This window comes from Schistocerca nitens, chromosome 4 (assembly GCF_023898315.1).
Source record: "Schistocerca nitens isolate TAMUIC-IGC-003100 chromosome 4, iqSchNite1.1, whole genome shotgun sequence".
Taxonomy (NCBI): Eukaryota; Metazoa; Arthropoda; class Insecta; order Orthoptera; family Acrididae; genus Schistocerca; species Schistocerca nitens.
Window position 1 is genome coordinate 708363645 of NC_064617.1, and position 26260 is coordinate 708389904.

A 26260-nucleotide genomic window follows, 5' to 3' on the forward strand; every position below is an offset into this window, starting at 1 on the left:
AGGTGGCTGTTAGCTCCAGCTGTTCTCCGCCTCACCTGTTGCTGAGTCAGGAACTCGTGTAATGGTTCTAGCATAGCTGTTCGTATTGAATCAGCACTGGAAGTATAACATTTACAGACTGAATTTTCTCTCTGTCGAAGAGTATGCGATGATCTGAAACTGTCTGCTGGACCCAGACTCGAACGCAAAACTAACGCCGTTCACGGGCAATTGTCGCAACGACTTAGCTATCCTCAAAAACTCTGCTGTAATTCTGAATGTGTTCCGTAAATAATCGCCTAGGCTGTTTCTAAGCCATTTTTCCATAACATTCTTTCTTCCAAGAATGCTAATCCCGAAAGGTACCCGGGAGAACTTATGAGAAGTTTGATAAGTTTAGAGAGATACTCTGGGGAAAGTAAAGCTGTTAGAACCAGTCGGGAGTCGTGCCTGCATAGCTCAGATCGTATAGCATTTGTCACTGAAAGGAAAAGGTTACAGATTGAATCCCATTGCGGCATGCAGTTTAAATCTTCCATAGAGTTTGAAATGTAGCATTGCCAAGCTGAAGGCAACCAGCATTGTGGATGCTTTACGTGAGTTTGACGGTATGATGTAATTACGGTAGAGTATGCACAAAATATCTTGTACCGTACTCATAGGGCGCACAAAATACCTTGGGCCGTACCAACACAGTTGGCACAGAGTACAATGATAGTGGTGGAAGTTCAGCTGCTGAGGCCCCCATGTAATAGGGGAAGTGCATTTCAACAGCTCAGCGAAATTCTCCTCATACGCAGAATTTCTAACCTACAGCTATCGAGTCTGAAAACGATCGTATAAACACGTCATGCCAGTAAGGGCAATAATGCAGTAAGTCAGTAGTCTCTGTCCGAATAAGAGAGTCAGTGCAAAACAACTGAGGTGGCTGCTTCAAACAAATGAAGCGCACGGTTCAGCAGGCGCAAGCAACCAAGGTAGCCACCCGCTCGGGACCTAAAATTTTGGAAATTTGTGGTAAGATCTTATGGGACCAAACTGCTGAGGTCATCGGTCCCTAAGCATACACATTACTTAATCTAACTTAAACTAACTTACGCTAAGGACAACACACACCCATGCCCGAGGGAGGACTCGAACCTCCGACGGGGGGAACCGCACGGGCCGTGACAAGACGGCACAGAACGCGCGGCTACCCCGAACGGTTCGGAACAAAAGGCTGGACTCATGCAGCACTATGAACGTTATGTCGCGCGAACTCTAACTGGCGCCCAGGGCTAACATTGGTGTCGTCTGCCTTTTGCCAACACTACCCGTTTTTTAGTTTAGCCCTCGAGCGGGTACGCCTCTGTAGACAGCGCATGAACCACAAATAACATTGTTGCGTACCGTTCCATTGTAGTTATACAATTGCGAGCCCACTTCTGTTTCTTCATTAGAGCTTCAACTAACACAGTAATAAGCCGTGTTGTTATACGTCCAAATGAGCAGCAATAAAATAAACCGCGAGCCAGGCGAGAAAAAATTTACGATCCGTGCTAGAAAATGACCCAGACTGCGAGCTGACAGCACAATCCCCTGATGAAGCAGCTGCCTACGAGATTATTAGTGATGAAATACATTTTTGGTGGGGATCTGATGCACCTGGACCGTTTAATGCCCCGAATGGATCGTAACTGTGTGGTAACGCTTGTACGCCGCAACAGAAGGAAGTTTATTTTATTACTGTGTAATTAAAGAGTGATTTGTCTCATATAATATAGATTTATTTTATCGTTGCTTAAGTAAACTAAGGTTAAATTGTGATTTTGCTCATGTATGTTTACGTCGGTCGGATGAAGACAGCTGTTCTTTGCGTGTGCATAAAGCACGCCGCACGCCCGTTCGTGTCACGAAAATCGGTGCGCCCGATGAAGAGTTAGGCTGCATCGGCGCTTATGGTGTTTATTCATTTCTTGAGAACATCACTCTACAGTGGAATAAAAGTTGTACGCTTCATTATTTCTTTTTCGAATACGATTCAAGACAAGGCACAGAACACTATCCAAGGTCGTATTACTTGCGACAATAGCTGAATTCCGTTTTCAGTCTTTCTTTTCCAATCACTTCAAAGCTTAACAAAAACACAAGTGCCAAATAAAACTGAAGTTCTGTTGGATCATTCTGCGTAACTAGAGTGATTCAATCTGGTATCTGGAAGGAAGAAACAACAGTGTCTCCACAAGGAAAAAGATAGGACATAGAACTGTTGTTCAACACATTTTAATTAGAGCCTCCTCTTGATTCCCTCTCATACATCTCAGCCTCCTTCTCATTTTAGTGTCGCCTGGTACTTTTCATTATTCTTTATTCCTTCTTCTTCTCCTTTTTCTTGTTCGTCCTTTTACATTTCCCTTTTCTCATTTTTTGCCTCTCACAAATACGCGGTGCACATTGCACACGTACCGGCTCCCATACCCTGCTTAAGTCACCGTGTGTTCAGCAGTTGGTAATAGTTTCGTTACGCCTGCAAACGTTGGCAGGTTCTAGATCTACGATAGATAGCGTTGCTACTGATGAAATTTTGTTTATGTGATTTTCATATGTGTTGGGCAATGAAGTGAGTAAATCTTTTTTTTCACAATAGTTGTCTTTTACAGTTAATCTCCTTGTAGAAATAATAAACAGCCAATCAGCTGCAAAATGGGAGGTTTATTAAAACTTCTCTACCATATGAACTTCTTCTTCAGAAAGAAATGTTGACAACCTAAACAAGTTACTGCTCCAGCCATGTACAAAATTTTAAAAAATACAGTTAAAAACATTCCGTCATAAAATCATTTTTCGTGGACTGTTCATCGCCATACACGACTGAAGGTGATGATGTGAAGCTTATGAGGAACCCGCTACTCTATTTTCTATAGTTAATAAACGACCTGCATGAATCAAATATTTGAGTTCTCGTATGAGCATGGCTAAAAAGAAACAACTACCATAGACAGGAACATCTACAAGCCGGTCAGCAGAGTATTGGAACAACGGCGACTTAATTTTCATGAAATAAATGGCGCGGTAGGCATGTTGGAAGAAAGAATATACTACATTCTAGATGTTTATCATAGTCATTCATCACACAGTGAAATATTCGGGCGTACGTTAAATGACTGTTGCAAGAATTTCGAAAGCTCCACATTGATATTCGCACATGATTCTATTGTCTACAAGGCCAGAAAGTTAGGAAATTGCACTGAAATGTGTGAAGACTGCAGATGAAAGGCCTCTGATGCAAGGATTCGGAGTGGACCCTCAACACAAACAAATGTAAGGTGAAATGTCCATTATCGTTCGATTACGCGATTGCCAGACACTGAATGGAAGCAGTCATTTCTATTAAATATCTCGGAGTCCCGTACGCATCAATTAAATTTGAACGTTGACATAAAATTAATCTTGAACGCAAATGACAACTGTGATTCATTGGAAGGAAACAGTTTTAAGAGATCTTCTCTGCGTAGATTTGACCGTGCATTTATATGATAATATGACACGAAAGATCCTGATGAACTAGATCTTGCTGATATAGACTTAAAGAACCCGTTCTACTTCCGAAGTTTATGAAAGAAACCATTTCAGAAATTTTTAATGTACTCCAAAAGAAGACCAAAAATAGCGTAATTTATTTCATAGATAGTGGCGGAACAGCCCGTAATTTTACTCGGGTATACCTGTGAAAGCCAATTAAACTCGCGCCTCGTCATGAGTATGCAGCAGTATGATGTTCTCTGGATGTGAGCACAGTTCTTGTTGTTGGACGGCTGCCAGATTTAAAGTTACCACCGAGTGTATGTCTTGCACCAATAGCGAACGAATAGCACTGCTATGATTGGTCGGCACTCGGAATATAATGGCGGATGCCACAGCTTACGCAAATTGCGATGTATTACAACAAAACGGCTACTGGAAACACTGCACACATAAGCCTATATAAAAACACGAGCCTTCGCAAAAGGTACGTAAAAATACATGCAATAACAAGCAAAAAAAATAAAAGAGAAAGATAGAATTATCAAACGGTAATGACACAAGAATAACTACGAGGCATATAACATCAACACTGATTGCAAACACTCTTCACAGAAATTACATTTATTTATGGGAAAGCAGTGATGGCCAAAGATTCATTATAGAAGAAAAGAAAAATTGTAATTGTAACTGTCGGAATACTCGTATTTTAAAGTCTTGACTTAGCAACAGCTTTGTGTCGTAGTTTACCTGTTCGTAATCGGTGCGATCTGACGTCTACGGCAGCTCGTCACGGTAGCGGCGTAATTAAAGTGGCTCCATCAGTTGTGAAATTGGAGCAGATGTGCCCTCTTGCTTGGTACATGATTCTCCAGATAGTAATATCATGCTCCATTGCGTTCCTTTGATCGCATATTGGTCGAACGTAATTGTTGCTGTTTCGGATATACAGGGATGTCGGCTTTGACCAGTGACTTAGAAAACATGCTACATACACCGTAAACAATTTAACAACGTTAAGTTCTTAGCTAAGTTTTTTTTTTGAACTGGCTAAGGCGTCGTTGGCTTCGCAAGATGACAACCAAACCCTCACCTTCCAACTTAACCTAGACCGCGGGCAGACCTAGAGTTCAGTCTGTCACTATAAACAAGTTTATTTAAGATGTTTGTTTACATTTTACATTCGGTGGATTCACCTACCTACAACCTATCTGTCACCTACCAACCTAACCTAGATCTCGGTGGTTAAAGCTGCACACCAATGCGTCACCACAACTAAGTCTTTTTTTCACATTTTTTAGCTTTGCAACTAACAACAAAACTATGAATATGTGCTCCAAAAGGTGATGTGACGGCAGTCACGAACGTTACTTTATTGGGTAAAAGCCAATGACTCCTATCTAATCTCGTCTTGAAGGCCGGCCGCGGTGGTCTCGCGGTTCTAGGCGCGCAGTCCGGAACCGTGCGCCTGCTACGGTCGCAGGTTCGAATCCTGCCTCGGGCATGGTTGTGTGTGATGTCCTTAGGTTAATTAGGTTTAAGTAGTTCTAAGTTCTAGGGGACTGATGACCACAGCAGTTGAGTCCCATAGTGCTTAGAGCCATTTGAACAATTTGAATCCTCTTGAAGTTTTCTTCCACACGTGATTCTGTTATCAACGATGCGTACACAGTTTCAAAACGGTGCAACATCCACCTTAACTCATGTTTTAACGCACTAGACCGTTCAAATGGCTCTGAGTACTATGGGACTTAAATTATGAGGTCATCAGTCCCCCGCTAGCCCGTACATTAAGTTACAAATAAAATAAGAAATTTTAAACTACATTATTTTGTTCAACTCAGTTAGATCCAGACAGTTTGGTTCAAATAACAACAATCACTGCTCATCCGCATGTGTACTGCCACTGCCGTTCGTTGGTTGGTTGTTTTGGGGAAGGAGACCAGACTGCCGTTCGTAACACCCCGCGAAGCTAGCAATATTTTCGTAATGTTCACATCCAATTTTAGTTCAAACCGGTTCAAAAACAGAAAAAAATATAGCTGCCTGTGTTTTTATCCCACTCGGCAATTGCACAACACACGCGCGTACATGTCATGCCACTGCACACCCACTGACTGTCGCTTGTCAATTGCAGCGATCGATATTGTTGTCGCTTCAAAAAAATGGTTCAAATGGCTTGAGCTCTATGGCACTTAACTGCTGAGGTCATCAGTCCCCTAGAACTTAGAACTACTTAAACCTAACTAACCTAAGGACATCACACATATCCATGCCCGAGGCAGGATTCCAACCTGCGACCGTAGCGGTCGCGCGGTTCCAGACTGTAGCGCCTAGAACCGCTCGGCCACCCTGGACGGCCGATATTGTTGTCGCCTCACAGTTTATACAACAGTTCTGCATATTACGTTTGGTGTCACACAGTGCATTTAACAGAAGCAAAGAAGATCAAACATAATTTGAAGTTTTGTATACTAAATTACTAAGAGACTCATGTAGCAATTTATCATTATTGTGTGCGATTAGACCCTGTTGGACCATCCAAAGCTTCTTGATTTTTTTCTTTTTTCCACATGCTTTCATTTTTTGTCCATGGGCTCTTTTCTTTCCTCTGTCCATTTTGTTTCTGCTTTCTTCGCAGCTTCGTTCTCTGACTTAACTTCCCAACTGTCAACTTTCTGCTTAAATACCTTTCTGTCCAAAATATCTGAATAATTTATCTGAGCTTCTGGTGGGTCCTTTCTGACCTTTTGTATCTAGGGTATAGTTTTAAGTTCTTCCATGTATTTAATTTTGTGCGTAAGTCTTGTTTTGGGAAGTCTAGAGACGTTCCCATAAAATTTTAATCGCCTTTTTCTAAAGCCTGCTCAAGTTTGGACAGTTTCTCAGTAGTTTGTCGAGATTATAGTCTATAGCCATATTTTGTTTTCTTTGGCCCTGGTATCTTTCTGATGATTTCACATTCTTCATTAATAAGATTTCTAGGTCATCTTTTGTATGGATTGTCAGGGTTTCACTGGCAAACAGGACTTCAGGTTTTAATACTGTACTACAGTGCCTAATTTTAGTGTTTTTGGACAAGCATTTTTTATTGTACCCCTTGTAGGTTCTTCCATAGCCTCTAGTTTTTGGAGGCGAATGCTTTGTACTATTTTCTCTCGCCGCGTAGGTTCAAGGACTTCGCCTATTTAAAACATGGGACTCTATTGACATGACCGTATTTTGTAGTCTCGTTTTGCGTTTCAGTTTTTGTGGCGGTGAACTCAGAGTTTAGGAAAGGTATTTGCAGATCAACTTTCTTCACACATTCTTCAAGGGTTTCTACCTGTTCAATTCCTGTTATCTCGTCATCCGCTAGTAAGGCTAAGTGGTCAACAAAAGCTAACCATTAAATTCTTGTGTCACCCCTGACTCACCCCAACTGTATAAGTTCCCAACAGTTTTTATTCTTCAATTCCTTTTCCCATTCGCGGATGACCGTGTCGAACACAAGACTGAATAGGAGAGGAGAAAGACAATCAAATTTTAGGACGCCAGTTCTGATCGAAAGGGCTCGGATATTTCACCCACGAATTTTACCTTGGAGATAGTATCGGTCAACATTTCTTTGATGAGGTTAAGTGTTTTTGGATCCAACCCTTGTTCTTCAAGGATATCTAAAAGTGCTTGTCGGTCAACTGAGTCGTATGCCTTTTTAAAGTCAACAAATGTGTAAATTATTGGGCTGTTACTGACCGCTTTGTATTCTAGCATGGTCTTCAGATTGAAAATTTGTTCTGTACAGATCTATTGGGAAGAAAGCCACCTTGTTAATGTAGTAACTTAAATAAAACGAAACACAGGTGTCGTATCGGCCGCCGCACAGCAGCCGTCAACTCGGCGCGGCGTGCTGCAACACGCGCGCCACACAGCGAGTACCGCTGGCGCCGCACACGATGTCAACTGGCGCAAGTGAACGCGTCGTCGCGGGTTAGCGGCAGCGTCCACACCACTATCGATACGGATTACCCTGGCGGCGCTGCCCTTGCCACCAGAGTGAGCAACCCTATAAGGGCGCCATCTACCAACACTCTGATTGGCCGGAACTGCGGATTTAAGCGAGCTCCATGAGCCCGTTTAACCAGTGCAATCTTCGCCGATGACTGTGCTACTACCCGGCTACTGGATTCCCGACGACCGAACCGTACTGTGGCCTCCCTGGCTGGAAACTTGCGACGTGTCGGTATCGACTGGTTGACAGTGGTTTGGACTTGTATTCTCTACTAGTGACTCTGATTTCTCCTTGGCGCTACAGCCAGCGAAGTGTTGTGTAGTCGAACTTAAGTTTTATTTTGAGTGACAGAAGGTCAAATAAATTTGGTTATCACGGAATATTTGTTGTGTTATAGTGCGGACATAACAATAGGCACATTTGGCACTGTGGAAGAAAGCAAAAAAACTATTTTAGACCGCCAAAGATATACGTACAGAGTAAAAGGAAAAAATAGAAGGTAAAGAAAAATAATGTATCTATTCCAGTTATCAAAATCTTCACAGAATATTCATCATGAAATATAAGCCATCTGTGGGTGAGGTGGCATACAAAACCCTCATTCCACCAATACTTCAGAGCTGCTCATCATTCTTGTACCATTGAGATGCAGGATTCATAGTTCAAATAAAAAAGATCCAACGAAGACGTCGCGAACATTCCCATCCAACTTCAGTGGCAGAAGCTACACTCGTGCTCATAAATTAAGGATAATTGCAGAATGTGGTGTCACATAACGTGGCGCTACACAAAACTGGCGCTGATAGCATAGGCACATAGGGAACACACACGACACAGATCTGTAAGTCCGCAGTATTGGTGATAAGTTGGGGAAACCGTCCCAAAACACATGTGCAACTAAACGCCACTTTTGGCTGCGCATGTACCCCGACATCAATATGGGATATGATCACCATGCGCACGTACACAAGCCGCTCAATGGGTTGGCATACTCTGGATCAGGTGGTTGGGCAGCTGCTGGGGTGTAACCTCCCATTCTTGCACCAGGGCCTGTCGGAGCCCCTGAAGTGTCGTAGGGGTTGAAGACGTGCAGCGATACGTCGTCCGAGAGCATCCCAGCCATGGTCGATAGGGTTTAGGTCTGGATAACAGGCAGGCCACTCCATTCGCCTGATATCTTCTGTTTCAAGGTACTCCTTCACGATGGCAGCTAGGTGGGGCCGTGCGCTATCATCCATCAGGAGGAAGCTGGGACCCACTGCACCCCTGAAAAGGCGGACATACTGGTGAAAAATGACGTCCCGATACCCCTGACCTGTTGCAGTTCCTCTGTCAAAGAGATGCAGGGGTGTTCGTGCACCAATCATAATCCCACCCCACATCACCAAACCACGACATCCATACAGGTCCCTTTCAAGGACATTTGGGGTTGCTATCTGGTTCCTAGTTCACGCCAAATGAAAACCCGAAGAGAATCACTGTTCAGACTATACCTGGACCCGTCCGTGAACATAACCTGGGACTACTGTTCCAATGACCATGTACTGTGTTCTTGACACCAGGCTTTACGGGCTCTCCTGTGACCAGGGATCAGTGGAATGCACCTTGCAGGTCTCTGAGCGAATAAATCATGTTCGTTCAGTCGTCTGTAGACTGTGTGTCTGGAGACAACTGTTCCAGTGGCTGCGGTAAGGTCCTGAGCGAGGCTACCGGTAGTACTCCGTGGTCGTCTGCGGGAACTGATGGTGAGATAACGGTCTTCTTGTGGTGTTGTACACTGTGGACGTCCCGTACTGTAGCGCCTGGACACGTTTCCTGTCTTCTGGTATCGTTGCCATAATCTTGAGATCACACTTTGTGGCACACGGAGGGCCCGTGCTACGACCTGCTGTATTTGACCAGCCTCCATTCATCCTAGTATTCTACCCCTCATAACGGCATCAATATGTGTTCTTTGAGCCATTTTCAACACACAGTCACCACAAGCACGTCTTAAAACGTCTACAAACTTACTCGCTGCAGCGTACTCTGACATGCACCAACATACCTCAGCGTATGTGGACTGCTGCCAGCGCCACCGTGCGACGACCGCAGGTCAAATACACCGTATGGTCGTACAACGAGGTGATTTAAACCCGCAAACCGCCCACCAGGTCGTTGTTTCACCATGTATCAGCATTATCCTTAATTTATGAGCATGAGTATACAAGGGGGTATTCTGCACATTACGCTGACGGAAATGGAAAGACCTGAAGAAGGAAACGTCCGACATACATCAGACTCTGTGTAGATATTCTTAACGTAATAGCCATCAATTGATTAAAATTGTAGTCCATTCTGACTGATTATCAACATCAGTATGAAGTGTGATTCCCACAGGCAGTAATACACACCAGTATTCGGTGTCGCGTGAAAGCAAACTGCCTCCAAATGTCACCTTAAGAAATTTCTTAACATGCCTGAAAGAAATGCTGTATCACTTCATGAAGATTACTGGTTGGAGGTTGGTATGAAAGCATATGTCCTTCCATCGCATACCAGCACTGCTCCAGGGTTCGTACAATACTCAGAACATTTTTAATCTGAAATGCAATGTGAGATCTTGCGTTATCATGCTAGAAGAAACCATTTGGGCCTTCCTCTTGAAGGGTGTGTTAATCGTGTATATTATTCTTTCCACGTACTGGTGACCATTCAGCCTACCTTCAGCAGTTATCAAAACAGTCCTGTTGTCATATACAGTAGTTCCCCACTACATCCGCTTAAGAAGCTGGAGGGGTCTGGGTCTCAAGAGTCGTTACCACCTGTGCTCTCTCACCACGTCGTGTACGGACACGTTGGCAAGGACCTGACCGCCACAAACAGAAACAGGACTTGACGCTAAACACCAGAGGATACACTGAGCTGACAAAAGCCACGGGATACCTCATAATATCGTGTCCGACCTCCTTTAGCCTGGTGTAGTGCTGAAGCTCGATGTGCCGTGGACTCAAAAAGTCATTGGATGTGCCCTGCAGAAATACTGAGCCATGTTGTCTCTTTAGCCATCCATAATTGCGCATATGTTGCCTGGGCAGGATTTTGGTCGATGGGACTCATGTCCAACGGTTTTGGTGGCAAAATCATTCGCTCGAAATGTCCAGATTGTACTTCAAACCAATCGCGAACAACTGTGGCTCAGTGACAATGTTATCCATTATATTCCATCGTTTTTTGGGAACGTGATGTCCGTGAACAGCTGCAAATGATCTGCAGGTAGTTGAATATAATCATTTCCAGTCAAGGATCGGTTCAGTTGGACCAAAGGACGCATTACATTCTTTCTAAACACAGCTCACACCGTATGGAGCCACCACCACCTTGTACAGCACTTTGTTGTCAACCTAGGTCCATGGCTTCGTAGGCTCTGCACCACATTTGAACCCCAGTTCTGCGCCACACTTGAACCCTACCATCAGCTCTTACCAACTGACATCGGGAGTCATCTGAGTAGGACACGATTTTCCAGCCTAGGGTCCAGCGAATATGGTCACAAGCCCGGAAAGGAGCTTCAGTCGATGCTGCCATAGCCCATTAATGCCAAATTTTGCCGCACTATCCTAATGGATATGTTCGTCGTATGTTCCAAATTGGTTTCTGCTGTTGTTTCACTCAGTGTTGCTTGTCTGTTAGCATTTGCAGCTGTACAGAAACGCTACTAATCTCAGTCATTAAGTGAAGGCAATCGTCCACTGCATTATCCGCTCCGAGAGGTAATGTGTCCTCTTCACACACTCTTGACACCGTGGATCTCGGAATACTGAATTCCCTAACAGTTTCAGAAAACGAATGTCCTATGCTTCTAGCTTCAACTACCATTCTTCGTTCAAAGTCTGTTAATTCCAGTCGTGCAACAATAATAACGTCGGAAGCCTCTTCACATGAATCACCTGGGTAGAAATGGTACCTCCACCAATGCACTGCCCTTTTATACTTTGCATACGCGACACTACCGCCTTCTGTGTATGTTCATACCGCTATCCCATGACCGGTCACCTCCATGTACCTTTCTATGTTCCAGTTGATTCTGGCTCTACACCACGCAATTCTCTGGTCTCTTCAGTGCCAGCAGTACCAGATGGATGGGAACTGGATATCTGATCTCAATTTCCAAAAATCTGTTACATTACCTCTAACTTCCGCTCGGATTTTAGTGGTTATCAGAGCCTGTCGAGCAATCGTATAATCTTGTCGTGCTATAATCGGCGTGGAAGGAACTGTGCTCACTATTCTCGCCCCACTGTTGACCTATGTCCACGTTGTCATAACTCGTTTTGCAGTCACTGCAATACCGCCAAATAGCTGTGCGATCTGTCTTTAAGGTAATCCCGTTTCTCTCATACCAGTAATTGGGCATTTTTTGAAGATCGTAGAATTGTGGCAAGCACATGTACATTTCAGTGTAAAGCGACTGCCTACATTTTGGCTGTCGTGTATCGCAGTGAAACTGATAGTGTTCCGTCAAGACTTTTTACTCTGTAATTACGAGAAATAGTATGATATATAACGATAGTATTGTAATTAGAGGGAAAGATTTTTCTGATCTGTTATATTGCAAAAATGGTATTAGAACCCAGGTGTCATTTGTTGTTATATTTTCATTAGATCTAAAGATGTTCGACATTATCCGAAACCTATCAGTTTGATATAATAAAAACGGCGATTGGTTCAAAATGGTTCAAATGGCTCTGAGCACTATGGGACTCAACTTCTGAGGTCATTAGTCCTCTAGAACTTAGAACTAGTTAAACCTAACTAACCTAAGGACATCACACACATCCATGCCCGAGGCAGGATTTGAACCTGCGACCGTAGCGGTCTCGCGGTTCCAGACTGCAGCGCCTAGAACCGCACGGCCACTTAGACTGACAAAACGGCGATTGGAAGACTGACCATAGTTTGTTAACTGTGCACTGCCCAAATGCACCTCCCATACAGTCTTTCAACAGAAGACTCGCGTGCTCCTCCCCTATCCCTGGAGCAACGACAAGATTTTCCGTTTCATTATCGCCACTCTTCAAACCTGAGCTGCTAAATGGCTTACCCCTCTTGCCTGGTGTGGTAATTTCGCTTAGCTCGGCGTGACACGTATCCCGGACATTGAGGATCTACGGTGAGAGAGGCCCACAGAGAGAAGGGGGAAGAAAGGGACAGGGAAAGAGAGAGAGAGAGAGAGAGAGAGAGAGAGAGCTGCTAGCCCGGCGTATCAGTATCCGGGCCCACTTACGGTGCAGGCAGAGGCCTTTCACGGCCGGGGCCCCTTTGTCGAGTGGCCACTCCGCCAAGAAAGGCTTGAAACCTGCCGCGGAAGGCGGTGCAGTATTTTTAACCCCTTTCATCGTCAGAACGAGTATACCCCCGCCTGCGTAGGTCAAAGGTGCGCGCCGAGCAAGTTCGCGAATCTGGTGTAGTCACCCTAGCGACGAAATTAAGCGGTCATGGGGCGTTTATGGAGACATCAGACTTTTGGGGAAAAATATCCACAAAACCCCGGAGATAGCAAGCCACATAAATGCCAGAATTATTGCACAATGAGCTTTAAAGTTTATGCGTCCGAATTGCTGACAAGAGTAATGGAGAAGAAAACTGAGGATCCTTCAGATCGCAAACAGTTTTGCTTTACGAAAGATAAAGGCACACGAGCTGCAGATGCCTTTGATAACAGAAGCAAGAATTAAGAAAAATGAAGCTCTTTCATAGGATTTGTCTACCATGTAAAATGTTCAACAATGGGAAACATTGCAACATGTTTGATATTAGGAAAAATGGGTATAAGCTACAGGGAAAGATGGTTAACAATCTAGAAGAAGCAAGAACAGAAAAATGAGAACAGGAGACTGAAACAAAGCATTCGCATTAAAAAGGATGTCAGTTAGGGATTCACACTTCGCCCCCTCCCTCCGTTATGACTGCTATAACTGTTCGATCTGTATATAAAACACATGACGACGGACATAAGAGATTATTTCAGGAATGAGTTTAAAACTCAGGGCCAAAGCATTTCGGGGATTTCAGTGATATGTTACATAAACGATCTGTAACATGTCACGGTCATTTAGTTGCACTATAATATCACATTTGCCGTGACCATAGTTTTCATTGACTTTGTTACACATTATGTGTGGCGGCGTTAGGCCATTTTCAAAGGATCTAAAATAATACGGGAACACATGAGAACAGTCAATTCTGAACCATTGGTTCCCTTTCATGTCTCTTGACTCTTGTAACTGCCACCTGGTTTTTGTACAAGTTGTAAACAGCATTTCACTCCCTGTATTTTACCTCTTCTATCTTCCGATTTTCAAAGAGAGTATTCCACTCAACATTGCCAAAAGCTTTCTCTAAGTCTACAAATACTACAAATGTAGGTTTACCTTTCCTTAACCTAACCTCTAAAGTAAGTCGTAGGTTTAGTATCGCTTCACGTGTTCCTACATTTCTCCAAAATCCAAACTGAGCTTCCCCGAGATCGGCTTCTACCAGTTTTTCCATTCTTCTGTAAGGAAGTGGTGTCAGTATTTTGCTACCACGACTTCTCTCCGTCCGAACAGGCCTAGGAAGGCCCAATGGTACTGACAGGCCGCCGTGTCATACTCAGACCACAGACGTCACTAGATGCGGATATGGAGGGGCATGTGGTCAGCACACCGCTCTCCCGGCCGTATGTCAGTTTACGAGACGGGAGTCGCTACTTCTCAATCAGGTAGCTCCTCAGGTGACCTCACAAGGGCTGAGTGCACCCCATTTGCCAACAGCGCTCGGCAGACCGGGTGGTCACGTATCCAAGTGCTAGCCCAGCCCGACAACTTCGGTAATCTGAAGGGAACCGGTGTTATCACTGCGGCAAGGCCGTTGGCATCGATGACTTAGTTTAATAGTGATTTGGTAATTTACACACCTGTCAGCACCTTCTTTGGAATTGCCATTACTACATTCTTCTTGAAGTTTGAGGGTATTTTACCTGTCTCATACATCTTTGTCGTCTATTCCCAGTGCTGTCTTTCGAATTAGCCCCTTCAGATTCTTCACGGAGTATCATATCTCCCATCTCATCCTCGCTACGTACTTAGCCCTTTCTACAGTATTACTCTCAGGTTCATCTCCTTCATACAGACCCTGTATATACTCCTTCTGCCTATCAGCTTTCCCTTCTTTCGTCAGAACTGGTTTTCCATCTGAGCTGATGATATTCACACGGCTGCTGCTATTTCCTCCAAACGCCTCTTTCATTTTCCTGTAGGCGCTACCTATCATTCCCCTAGTGAAATATATTTATAAATCCTTAAATTTTTCGGCTAGCCATTCAAAAATTGTTCAAGTGCCTCTGAGCACTAAGGATCTTAACATCTGAGATCATCTGTCCCCTAGAACTTAGAACTTCTTAAACCTAACAAACCTAAGGACATTAAACACATCCATGCCCAAGGCAGTATTCGAACCTGCGACCGTAGCGGTCGCTCGGTTCCACACTGAAGCACCTAGCTATTCCTGCATAGTCATTTTGCAATTCCTGTCAGTCTCACTATTTAGGTGTCTCTATTCCTTTCATCTGCTTTATTTCCTGTATTTTTTTAATTTTCTCTTTCCATCAGTTAAATTCAATGTCTTCTGTATCAGCCATGGATTTCTACTAGACCTGGTCTTTTTTCCTAGTTGATCCCATGCCAGCTTCATTATTTCATCTCTTTAAGCTACCCATTATTCTTCTACTGTGTTCCTTTCCCTTGTTCTAGTCAGCCGTTGCCTAATGCTCACACTGAAACTGTCAACAACCTCTGACTCTTTCGAAGTATCCAGGTCTCATCTCAAGTATCTACCTTCTTGCAATTTTAATCTACAGTTCATAACCAGTACATTGTGGTCAGAGTCCACATCTGCCCCTGAAAAGTCTTACAATTTAAACTCTGGTTCCGAAATCTCTGTCTCACCGTCATATAATCATTCTTGTACTTTCCGGTGTCTCCAGGGTCTCTTCCACGTTAACAACATTCTTTAATGATTCTTAAACCAAGTGTTTGCGATAATTAAATTCAGCTCTGTGCCAAATTCTACCAAGCGGCTCCCTCTTTCATTCCTTCCCCCAGCCCATATTCACCCAGTATTCATCCATCTCTGCCTTTTCTTGCTATCGAATTGCAGGTCCAATCACAATTAAATTTTCATCTCCCTTAACTGTCAGAATTTTGACTTCTGTCTCAGGTGTTGGCTTTGTGTCTATTTTGAGTACAAGAATGCGTTCACTGTGCTGTTCATAGCAGCTTACCGGCGTTCCTATTTTGCTTTTCATTATTAAACCGACTCCTGCATTATCGCCATTTGATTTTGTATTTATAAACCTGTATTAGCCGACCAGAAGTCCTGCTCCTGTCACCGAACTTCACATATTACCTCTATATCAAACTTCAGCCTGTCTATTTCTCTTTTTAAACTTTCTGTGCTACCTGTGGGAGTAAGGTCTTAACATTCCGCCCTCCGATCCGTGGAACTCCAGTTTTGTTTCTCCTGATGTCGACATCCTTCTGAATTGTCCCCGCCTGGATATCCGAATGGAGGCTATTTTACGTCCGGAATATTTTACCCAAGAGGATTCCATCATCAATTCCCCATATAGTAGAGCTCCATGCCATCGGGAAAATTTAGGGCTGTAGTTTCCCCTTGCTTTCAAGCGTTCGCAGTACTAGCATAGCAAGACGATTTTGGTTGATGTTTTGTGATCAGATAAGTCAATCATCCAGACTGTTGTCCCTGCAATTTCTGGAAAGCCTGCTGCCCTTCTTCAGGAGCTGTACGCTTCTCTGGAATCTCAACAGATACCCTTCGCTGTGGTTGAGCCTACAGTACGGCTATCTGTATCACTGAGGTACGCAAGCCACCTCACCGACGGCAAAGTCCATTGGAGGGGGAGTGGGGGGGGGGGGGGGCGGGTGGTATTATGAACCAACAAATAGCAAAAATGAGTCTGTCAAACATTCTAACACAGTTCGTCGTCGGTCTTAAAGCCGTGAAATACAAGTGCAAACTGATCGGAATGTACTCACGAAAGCGTTAAAAAAAGATATCCACCAGATGGCACTTAACGCATGGCGGTTATGACGTATAATATTATGGCATACCGAAAGTAATTTGCATTTTGTTATCAACACACAGTATTGAATAACTTATCTTTGGGCCCCAAATGTAACATATAGACATAAAAATGCTGCTTAATAATAAGATCTGCTGATGACATTGCTAACCTAAGAGAAAGTGAAGATGGATTGCACGTGTACCTATAATGATTACAAAGAAACCACGGGCTATATGGCCACACAAATGAAGAACTTAAGGAACTGCAGAATCCGTTAAATGAAACGAACTGTATAATGAGCATGCCATATGGATTGAGAATGAACTGGAGAAAGCCGAAAGTAATGAGGAGTACCAGAAATGAGGGCAGCGATAAACTTAACATCAAAACTCGTGACCACGCACTTGACGAACTTAAGGAATTCTGCTTATTTTCAAGCAATATAATATATGATGGACCGAGCGAGGTGGCGCAGTGGCTAGGACACTGGACTCGCATTCGGGAGGACGACGGTTTAATCCCGCGTCCGGCCATCCTGATTTAGGTTTTCCGCGATTTCCCTAAATGGCCCCAGGCAAATGCAGGGATGGTTCCTTTGAAAGGGCACGGCCGACTTCCTTCCCCGTCCTTCCCTAATCCGATGAGACCGATGACCTCACTGTCTGGTCTCCTTCCCCAAACAACCCAACCCAATACATGACGGAGCAAGGAAGCCATAAAAAAAGGCGTTCCTGTACCAAAGAAGTCTACTAGTGTCAAACACAGGCCTAAACGTGAGGAAGAAAAGTCTAAGACGTATATTTGGAGCATAGTAATGTATGCTAATGAAATATGGACTCATGGAAAACTGAAAAAGAAGAGAATCGAAGCGTCTGAAATACAGTGATATAGAATGATGTTGAAAAATAATTGGAGTAATAAAGTAATAAATGGTGTTTCCCACGGAATTGGAGAGGAATAAAATATGTCGGAACCCTGAGGAGAAGTAGGGTCAGGATTACAGGACTGGTTTGATGCGGCCCGCCACGAATTACTCTCCTGTGCCAACCTCTTCATCAAAGAATACGTCCTCAGTTGTTTGCTGGATATATTCCAGTCTGTCTTCCTCTACAGGTTTTGTCCTCTACAGGTCCCTCCAGTACTATGGAAGTTATTCCCTGGTGTGTTAACTGATATCCCATCATCGTGACCCTTCTTCTTGTCAGTGTTTTCCACATATTCCTTTCCTCTCCGATTCTGCGCAGAACCTCTTTATTTATTAACTTGTCAGTCTGATTTTCAACATTTCTGCGGCACCACATCTCAAATTCTTCAATTCTGTTCAGTTCCGGTTTCCCATGGCCCATGTTTCACTGCAATATAATGCCGCTGCACAAGTACAATCTCAGAAATTTCTTCCTCAAATTAAGGATTATGTTTGATACTAGCAGACTTCTCTTGGTCAAGAATCCGCTTTTCGTCAGTGCTAGTCTGCTTCTGACGTCTTCTTTGCTCCGTCTGTCACTGGTTTTTTGCTGTATCGGTAGCGAGTGCACACATGGGCTAGGGGTAGTGTCTTTGATTAGTTATCGAAACGTTCTCGGTACCCGGCTCATAACCCTATCTACAAATGTAGTAGGAGTCAGTGAAGTGAAATAGAAAGAATAAAAGGGCTTTTGGTCAGATGAGTTTGGGGTAATATCAGCAGTAGCGGAAAACGATATGACGGGAGTAGGATTTGTTATGAATAGAAAGGTAGGGCAAAGAGAGTGTTACAGTGAACAATTTAGTGACAGCCTTGCTCTTGTCAGAATCTATAGAAATCCAACAACGACAACGATAGTTCAGGTACACATGCCGACGTCGTAGGCTGAAGATGAACAGATAAAGTATATGAGGATATTGAAAGGGTAATACAATACGTAAAGTGAGAAGAAAATCTAATAATCATGGGGGACTGGAATGCAGTTGTAGGGAAAGGAGTGGAAGAAAAGGCTGTAGGAAGACATGGAATTGGGACAAGGAATGAGAGAGGTGAAAGACTAATTGAGTTATGTAATAAATTCCAGGGATTACTCTGTTCAAGAATCACAAGAGGGGGAGCTATACTTGGAAGAGACCGGGTGATACGGGAAGATTACAATTAGATTACATCGTGGTCAGACAGAAATAAGATACTGGGTTGTAAGGTGTACCCAGGAGCAGACATAAACTCAGATCACAATGTAATAGTGATGAAGAGTAGGCTGAAGTTCAAGAGATTAGACAGGAAGATTCAATATGCAAAAAAGTGGGATACAGAAGTACTAAGGAATGACGAGACACGCTTGAAGTTCTCTAAGGCAATAGATACATCAATAAATAACAATTCATTACGCAGCACTGTTGAAGAGGAATGAACATCTCTAGAAAGGGCAAACACAGAAGCTGGAAAGAAAAACGTAGATACAAAGAAGGTAAATGCGAAGAAGCCATGGGTAACAGAAGAAATACTTCAGTTGATCGATGAAAGAATGAAGTACAAAGCCAGGCAGGGAAATTCTGGAACACAGGAACACAAGTCGCTGAGGAATTAAATAAACAGGAAGTGCAGGGAAGCTGAAACTATATGGCTGCATGAAAAATGTGAAGAGATCGAAAAAAAAATGATTCTCGGAAGGACTGAGTCAACATATATGAAAGTGAAAAGAATCTTCCGTAACATTAAAAGCAAAGGTGGTAGCATTCAAAGTGCAACGGGAATTCCACTGTTACATGCAGAGGAGGATACGTGGAAAGAGTACATTATGATCTCTATGAGATGGAAGATTTGTCTGATGCGATAAAAGAAGAAACAGGAATCGGTTTAGAAAAGATAGGGTATCCAATATTAGAATGATAATTTAAAAGGGCCTTGGAGGACTTAAGATCAAATAAGGCAGAAGGGACGGATAACATTCCATCCGAATTTAAAATCATTTGGGGTATGCAGCAACAAAACGACTACTCAGTTGGTATGTAGAATGTATGAGTTTACGCCATACCATCTGAATTTCGGAAAAATATCATCCACACAATTGCGAAGAATGCAGGAGCTGACAAGTGCGAGGATTATCGCACAATCAGCTTAACAGCTCATGCATTCAAGTTGCTGACAAGAATAATATACAGATGAATGGAAAGGAAAATTTTGGACGTGCTAGATTACGATCGGTTTGGCTTTAGAAAAGGTAAAGGCGCCAGACAGGCAATTCTGACGTTGAGCTTGATGATAGAAGCAAGACTAAAGAAAAAGCAAAACACATTCCTAGGATTCCTGGAAATAGTGTTTGACAGTGTAAAATGGTGCAAGATGTTCCAATTCTGAGAAAAATAGAGGTAAGCTTACGGAGAGACGGCTAGTATACAGTACGTACAGGAGCGAATAATGAAAGTGGACAACCTAAATCGATCAAGGGGTGTAATCTTTCGCTTCACTGTTGAATCTGTTCATCGAAGAAGCAATGATGGAAATGAAAGAAAGGTTCAGGAGTGGAATTAAAATTAAAGGTAAAAGGGTATCAGTGATACGATTCGATGATGACATTGCTTTCCTGGGTTAAAGTGAAGAAGAAAGTACCTTTCCGGAGATCCGAATGGGGGAATAATGAGGAATCTTTTCCCAAAGGCGAGGTGATCATGACACTTTTAAAATTACTGACCACATGTGCTGTAGGTGCACATGTGTCTTTAGGGCAGAGGTTTCCATTGTGTTTTTCATCTGCAGTCCGAGTATCATTGCTGATGCTTCTACCTCTCAGGGGTAGTTTCCCACTTCAACACATAGAGGGTGCTCTGAAGCACAGTCCGCCCCTACACCCTCTTTGACAAGACTGTTGGTAGAATTCGGTTGTTTTCTTCTTCGGGCGCCATTAAATTACTCAAAATTGAGCAGTGTCTGTATTCGAACTGGGTTCGTTAGACGCTTTGATTTCTACTCAAAGACGCTATCTCTAGAAGACGGGTGAGCTGTGCTGTAGACACAGAGTTTGCTGTGTAATGTCGTCGATTGTACCCATATATTTCAGTAATATAGTTGGGAATTATATGTTGGTCAACAAGAACCGGTGATCAGCCTTAACAACCAAATCACCTTCTTACTGCGGGATCCAGGAGGTACCGCTTCAGAGCCATACCTCATCTTAGTGAACATTACAGGGTACATAGGATAGATGGCCTGTGCCCATGAACAGCGCCATTGGACTTTAGAAGTTAGCAGAAAGTTCGCAAGAGTTGCGGTAAATATACAAGCTGACGGCAGGACACAAAAATCACTGTTACTGTAGGTGGTTGTGGTAATGTCGCATGGAAGATGTTTACACGGTATGAAATGGAATCTTTGGTTTGCCTGGCACCTTTGACCTGTAAACTATCAAGATATGTACTGTCCAATCATGTACAACCGTCCGCTTGTTTACAATGCTCCTTAAGTGACAATACCTTTAGTATGACTATGTAGTAACCAATCGATCCCGAATCGGGTAAAAATGAGAACAATCCTGAAACAGGACACTTCACGTCAGGTACTATTGAACAGATTTAGGGCATCGTCAATCAAACATGTTTCAAGATGTCTTTTCAAAGCTTTAGGTAACTTCTCGTGGAGTCCGTGCTATACGGCGTCGTCGCCATAAGGATATTTGCTCATATTTGCTCATGACCGTAGTTTCTGTAGACACTCAAATAAGAATATAGGCACTCAAATGAGAATACACTTTACCTCTTAAAAGTGCGGGGTGAAAGAATCATCCCTGGGCCTTATGATGAAGCATTCCATAGCATACCAATAGACTTGATCAGGTCTGCTTCAACTCTGCATACGACCCGTGTGCTAGTGCGGAGAGAATATTCGTACAAGCATTATTCAGGGGCTTACACTATGTCTTTTTTTATGACTTATCAAACGCAGCGATGAGGAGTGATATCTCAGGTTTTCTAGGGATAATTTATTGTTTGCTTTCGCTTGTATAATCGAGTTCTGATTCCCGTTTGTGATCAATATTCCGACAACCGACGCTGTCGTCTTCTTCAGGTGCTGTGTAGTGTACTATTGTGCGTAATTACTGCCTGTGAGTACAGTGTGTGAAGTATTGTTGATGTTGCGCTACTATTTACAACTCATTCCTGGCGCACGCTGCCACGATGCCCCCTTTGGCGTTTATTTGTTTTCCATAGCCCGCGCTGTTTCTCCCTGAAGCGCATACTCATTCAGAGTTTTCGAGCTTTGATGAAACAGACGGCCGGCAAGGTCTTAATAAAATGAATTTCGGACCCAGAGGTTTGTTTAAATTGATACTTCCATCACTGTTTATTTTTTTTTCCGACGTAATTATTTCGGTAGACCGCTCAGTTACGTTGCCCCAGAAAACTGGTATTGTCACCAGGACAACGGCTTCTTTATATGTCATTTCATGGTTATATTCCAGACAGTGCTTAGCGTTATATTCGAGGCAGTACTTAGCGACAGCTGATTTGCTCGGTCGTATTAGTAACTTGAGTCACTGATGTTCTTTGCATTTCATCACAGCTGTTTTATTAGTGAAATGTGGTAGGGAGCTGGTGCTGAGTGGAAAGATACTGGGTCACAACTTTACTAACATATTTGTTAAAAAACACAAACGAATGTATTCAAACACCAAATATGATTTTTAAGACAATATGAGCAGCTACCCTTCCGGAATAAATTAAATTTATTTCCAGCAACACAGCTGTTGGTATACATTACACAACTTTGAGAAATCACTGAATGAACTTTAAAAAAAAATTTTTTTGAGAACAACATTAAGTTAAAAAAGAATCGACACTTAGCACGGAGGTCTAATCAGGTCACAAGTCTATAAAATTAACCTGCATATTCCACATTACAAATTTCAATAACATATTGAAAATTGCTGACAGGTCATTAACATCAGCCATTCACTATCACATAACTGTTTGCAGGTAATTAGAAGGAAAACCACTGGTTCGAAGCAAGCAGAATAACCTGAAACATTAATTTCAAAATATGATACAAGTGGGAGTTACAGAGCTGAGCAATTTCTTTTTCTTCACATAAGTGTGGATGGCCATTAGAGAGATTGACACTCACAGTCAACATGTTTATAGTACCCAAGCCTCTATAGCTGGGCCCACAATATGAACAACATATACACCAGGCTATCCTGTAACATACAAATCACTTATTAACAACTGCATTTATAACACAATTAGATACTGTAAAGACACTTAAAAAAGGTGAACTTTACTTATGAAGCACTGATTCCAAAATGAACACAAATTTTAATTATAGGTGAGGGCGAGCTTAGTCTAACGGTTCGAGCACCACTACTTTAGTCACATATGGCAACAGAAACGTAACTTGTGTGAGACCATTTGAGGTATTTGTGAATGAGATGTTTACGTGTCACGATGGACTACTAGGATGAGGAGTTAGAATAGACACTGCACGACACAACATAATCATACCCACGGTACACTGAGACTCACCATAATTTGTACTCTTCTTGCTCTCACTAACCGAGACCTTCTGTAACACTCCATGATGTCTGAAAGCACACCATTAATCAAACACGAGAAAGCGAGCTGTTGCATTGTATTCATTATGGTTGCCATATATCAAACACTAGTACAGTGTGTAACATCAATAAACATGCTAGCAAGAAAGTACAGAAAATTTTCATGGATTAACGGTTAGATTGGAAAAACCGCATTTTACTTTCATCTCGGTTTCGTGAGTGTAGGACGCGTATTTGAAAGTGTGGCTGTAGGTCCTGAATACACAGAATTTTTTGAAATTTTCAACAATATTTAAAAACTCACATATTATATTTTGGACTGTGAATATTGTAGTGTGGTTTTTGTAGCATATCGAATCTCCTGATGCTAAGAGACAATTCAAGAGTAAATTACAGTATTATTGTTCTTGCTAAGGTACTGGAAGGACGATTCGTTGTACGTGCTCATACAAAGCAACGCACAGCGCAGTAACTCGCTGGACAAGGAGGCGTGCCAGACATTGACGGAATTCGCGAATCGGATTATTGATAATGGGCCGTTACACTGACTAGCCTGAGGATGGTGTTTTAGGCGGTCTCTCACATTCGTTTAGGCAAATGTTGGGCCGGTTCCCAAATTCCGCTTCAGAGAATACTATTCAGAAAGAGTTAATATACGATAATATACAGAACGATATACTATTCACAGATATATGACGCACACGACCTTCCTCCCATATATCTACTTGTGCAAATATACACCGTAAGCTGCCGTATGACTATTTCCGTTAGTCATTTCATTTCCTGTTCCACTCGCAAACATAACGAGGGAAAAAACTGTTTATATTCCTCCGTATGAGACCTAATTTCTCTTATCTTCGGGGTCCTTAAGCGAAATGTGTGTTGGTGGCGTTATAACCGTTCTGCAGTCTGCCTCAACTGCCGGATCTCTAAATTTTCTCAGAAGTGCTCAGCGATAAAAACTTCGTCTTCTCTTTAGGGTTTCCTATTTGTGTTCAAGAAGCGTGTATAATATACGCGTGTTGATCGAATCTACCGGTAAACAAATCTAGCAGTCCGGCTCTGAACTGCTACGATGTCTTTTTTTAATCCGACCTGGTGAGTTACCCAAATGCTCAAGCAGTACTCAAGAATGTACAGCACTATACTTTTTTCATCATGATAGTAAACTTGATGTAAGGAAATACAAGCACGTTGGTTGGAGATCAGCCGTAGAACACGTACGTGTTGTTTCGCTCATGGAAGTAGGTCCTACTTACGACTTAGACGTCTCATTACAATGCTGCAGTAAATCAAACCTTAAGACAATCTAATGTGCTGCCAGCCATCAACGTTTTTATTAACCATACTGTAGCTACGTAGTTTTTACTTCAAAAATCATCGACAATCGCAATCTCTGTACAGTTGTGCTCTGATTGTCGTACTGTGAAAAGGGCTGGCGCTGCTTCCTCCTCCGTAGTGAAACACTCGCGTGGGGACACCATAAGAAAGTGACGAGAAACGGATTGATGTGAATGTTTTCACATGTTTACAGAAAGAATCCACTCTGAGGTTCCCTGAATAAGTATATTTACTGAGGTTAATGGGGCTATGAAAACCGGACGTATAGCTGAAACCTTAGCGACATAAAACTACAGTTAGGTACAGTTCATGGTTCGATGGTACAAATGTCCCTTTGGTCTTCCTTTTTTTGTTCAGTATGGAATATCTAAATCTTATAAATGTAAAATTCGATAAGTATATGCCAATTAACACATAACTAATAATCATGTTAATGAAAAATACACGTCTTCTAGTTTCTAATAAAGTATTGCATGCGAAATTACTGTACCACTGCAGTGTGAACTCAACAGAACACAATTGATCTGGAGCCAAGTTAAGGGATCTGTCTCGAGGAATACCAAGGCATTTAAGCTGTCAGACGTACTGCAACTGATGCACAAAGTTCCTGTCACACGTCACTGCCGAGCACTGGTGGGATACAGAACGGCACGTCATGAAATAAGCGGAGAAAATGTGGCACTTGGATGGTTAGTGATTTCTATTATTGATCAACTCATTATCAGCGTAGCTCCAGAACTAAAATGTATTTCTCGGATTTGGATACGGAAGGAGTTCAGAGATTACCAGGCGACTGACAACAAATAATACGTTCAGTAGCCTCAATCTCTATATATAATATGCAGTGTCCTGAATCAACGCCCAGTACAAAACGCTAAGAGTAGAAACTTGAAATTTGGAGAAGTTGTGGGTCTTATACTACTGCAACATCAATTAAGAAGGCATTTTCGAAATTCCAATCCTAAGAGGATGAATTAGGGGATGAACGCTCTTTTTTTTAAAAAAAAAATGTCGCTATTAACGAAATTTTGAAGCTTGACCTACGTAAATTGGTATTTGCTCTCTCGGTCAGAAATGAAGAAATACGTCTTTCAGCATTTTTGGAAATGTAATCCTAGGGGAGCGAAATAGTGGGCGAAAGGTTTTTTTAAAATGTATCATTATTAAAGAAAAACTAAAGTATTTTTAAAGCTACATCTATGAATACTGATGTTTGACTCCCCAGTTACGGATAAAAAAAAACACGTGCTTCATTGTTTTTAGAAATTGAAACCGTAAGGGAATGAAATACGGGATGACACTTTTTGTGAAAATATTTTATTACCAAAGCATTTTTAAAGCTAAATCTATCAAAAAGTACGTGTTTTACTGTTTTTGGAAATTCAGCCCCTTTCAGGATGAAACGGGACATGAAAATTTTTATGAAAATATTTCATTGTGCAAGCATTTTTGAAGCTAAATCTACGAAAATTTGTATTTTTCTGCTCTGTTAGAAATAAAACATACGGATGTCACTGTTTTTGGAAATTCAGCCCCTAATTGGGGTGAAATATTTCACGAAAATATTTCATTGCGTAAGGATTTTCAAAACTAAGTCTTTGAAAATTCGTCTTTGGCTTCTCGGCTCGACAAGAAACATTACGTGTTTCACTGCCACTAATGGGGTGAAACAGGATCAGACTGATTCAATGACTCATCATCGCACAGCCCAAATCGCTAAGGATAGAAACTAGCTCCCTGCCGCCGTTGGATAAGCAGCTGCCAGCAGAAAGTCGTATACTCCCAGCTCACTTATTTGTTACATAGTTTAATTCTTAACTTCTTTGCGTG

At 42.5% G+C, this 26260-nt stretch overlaps 1 protein-coding gene across 1 annotated transcript in view; it reads left to right on the forward strand.

Annotated features, from left to right (window-relative positions):
- Positions 1–26260, forward strand: part of LOC126252529 (probable G-protein coupled receptor No9) — a 778809-nt gene that overhangs the window by 644088 nt on the left and 108461 nt on the right. The window lies entirely within an intron of this gene.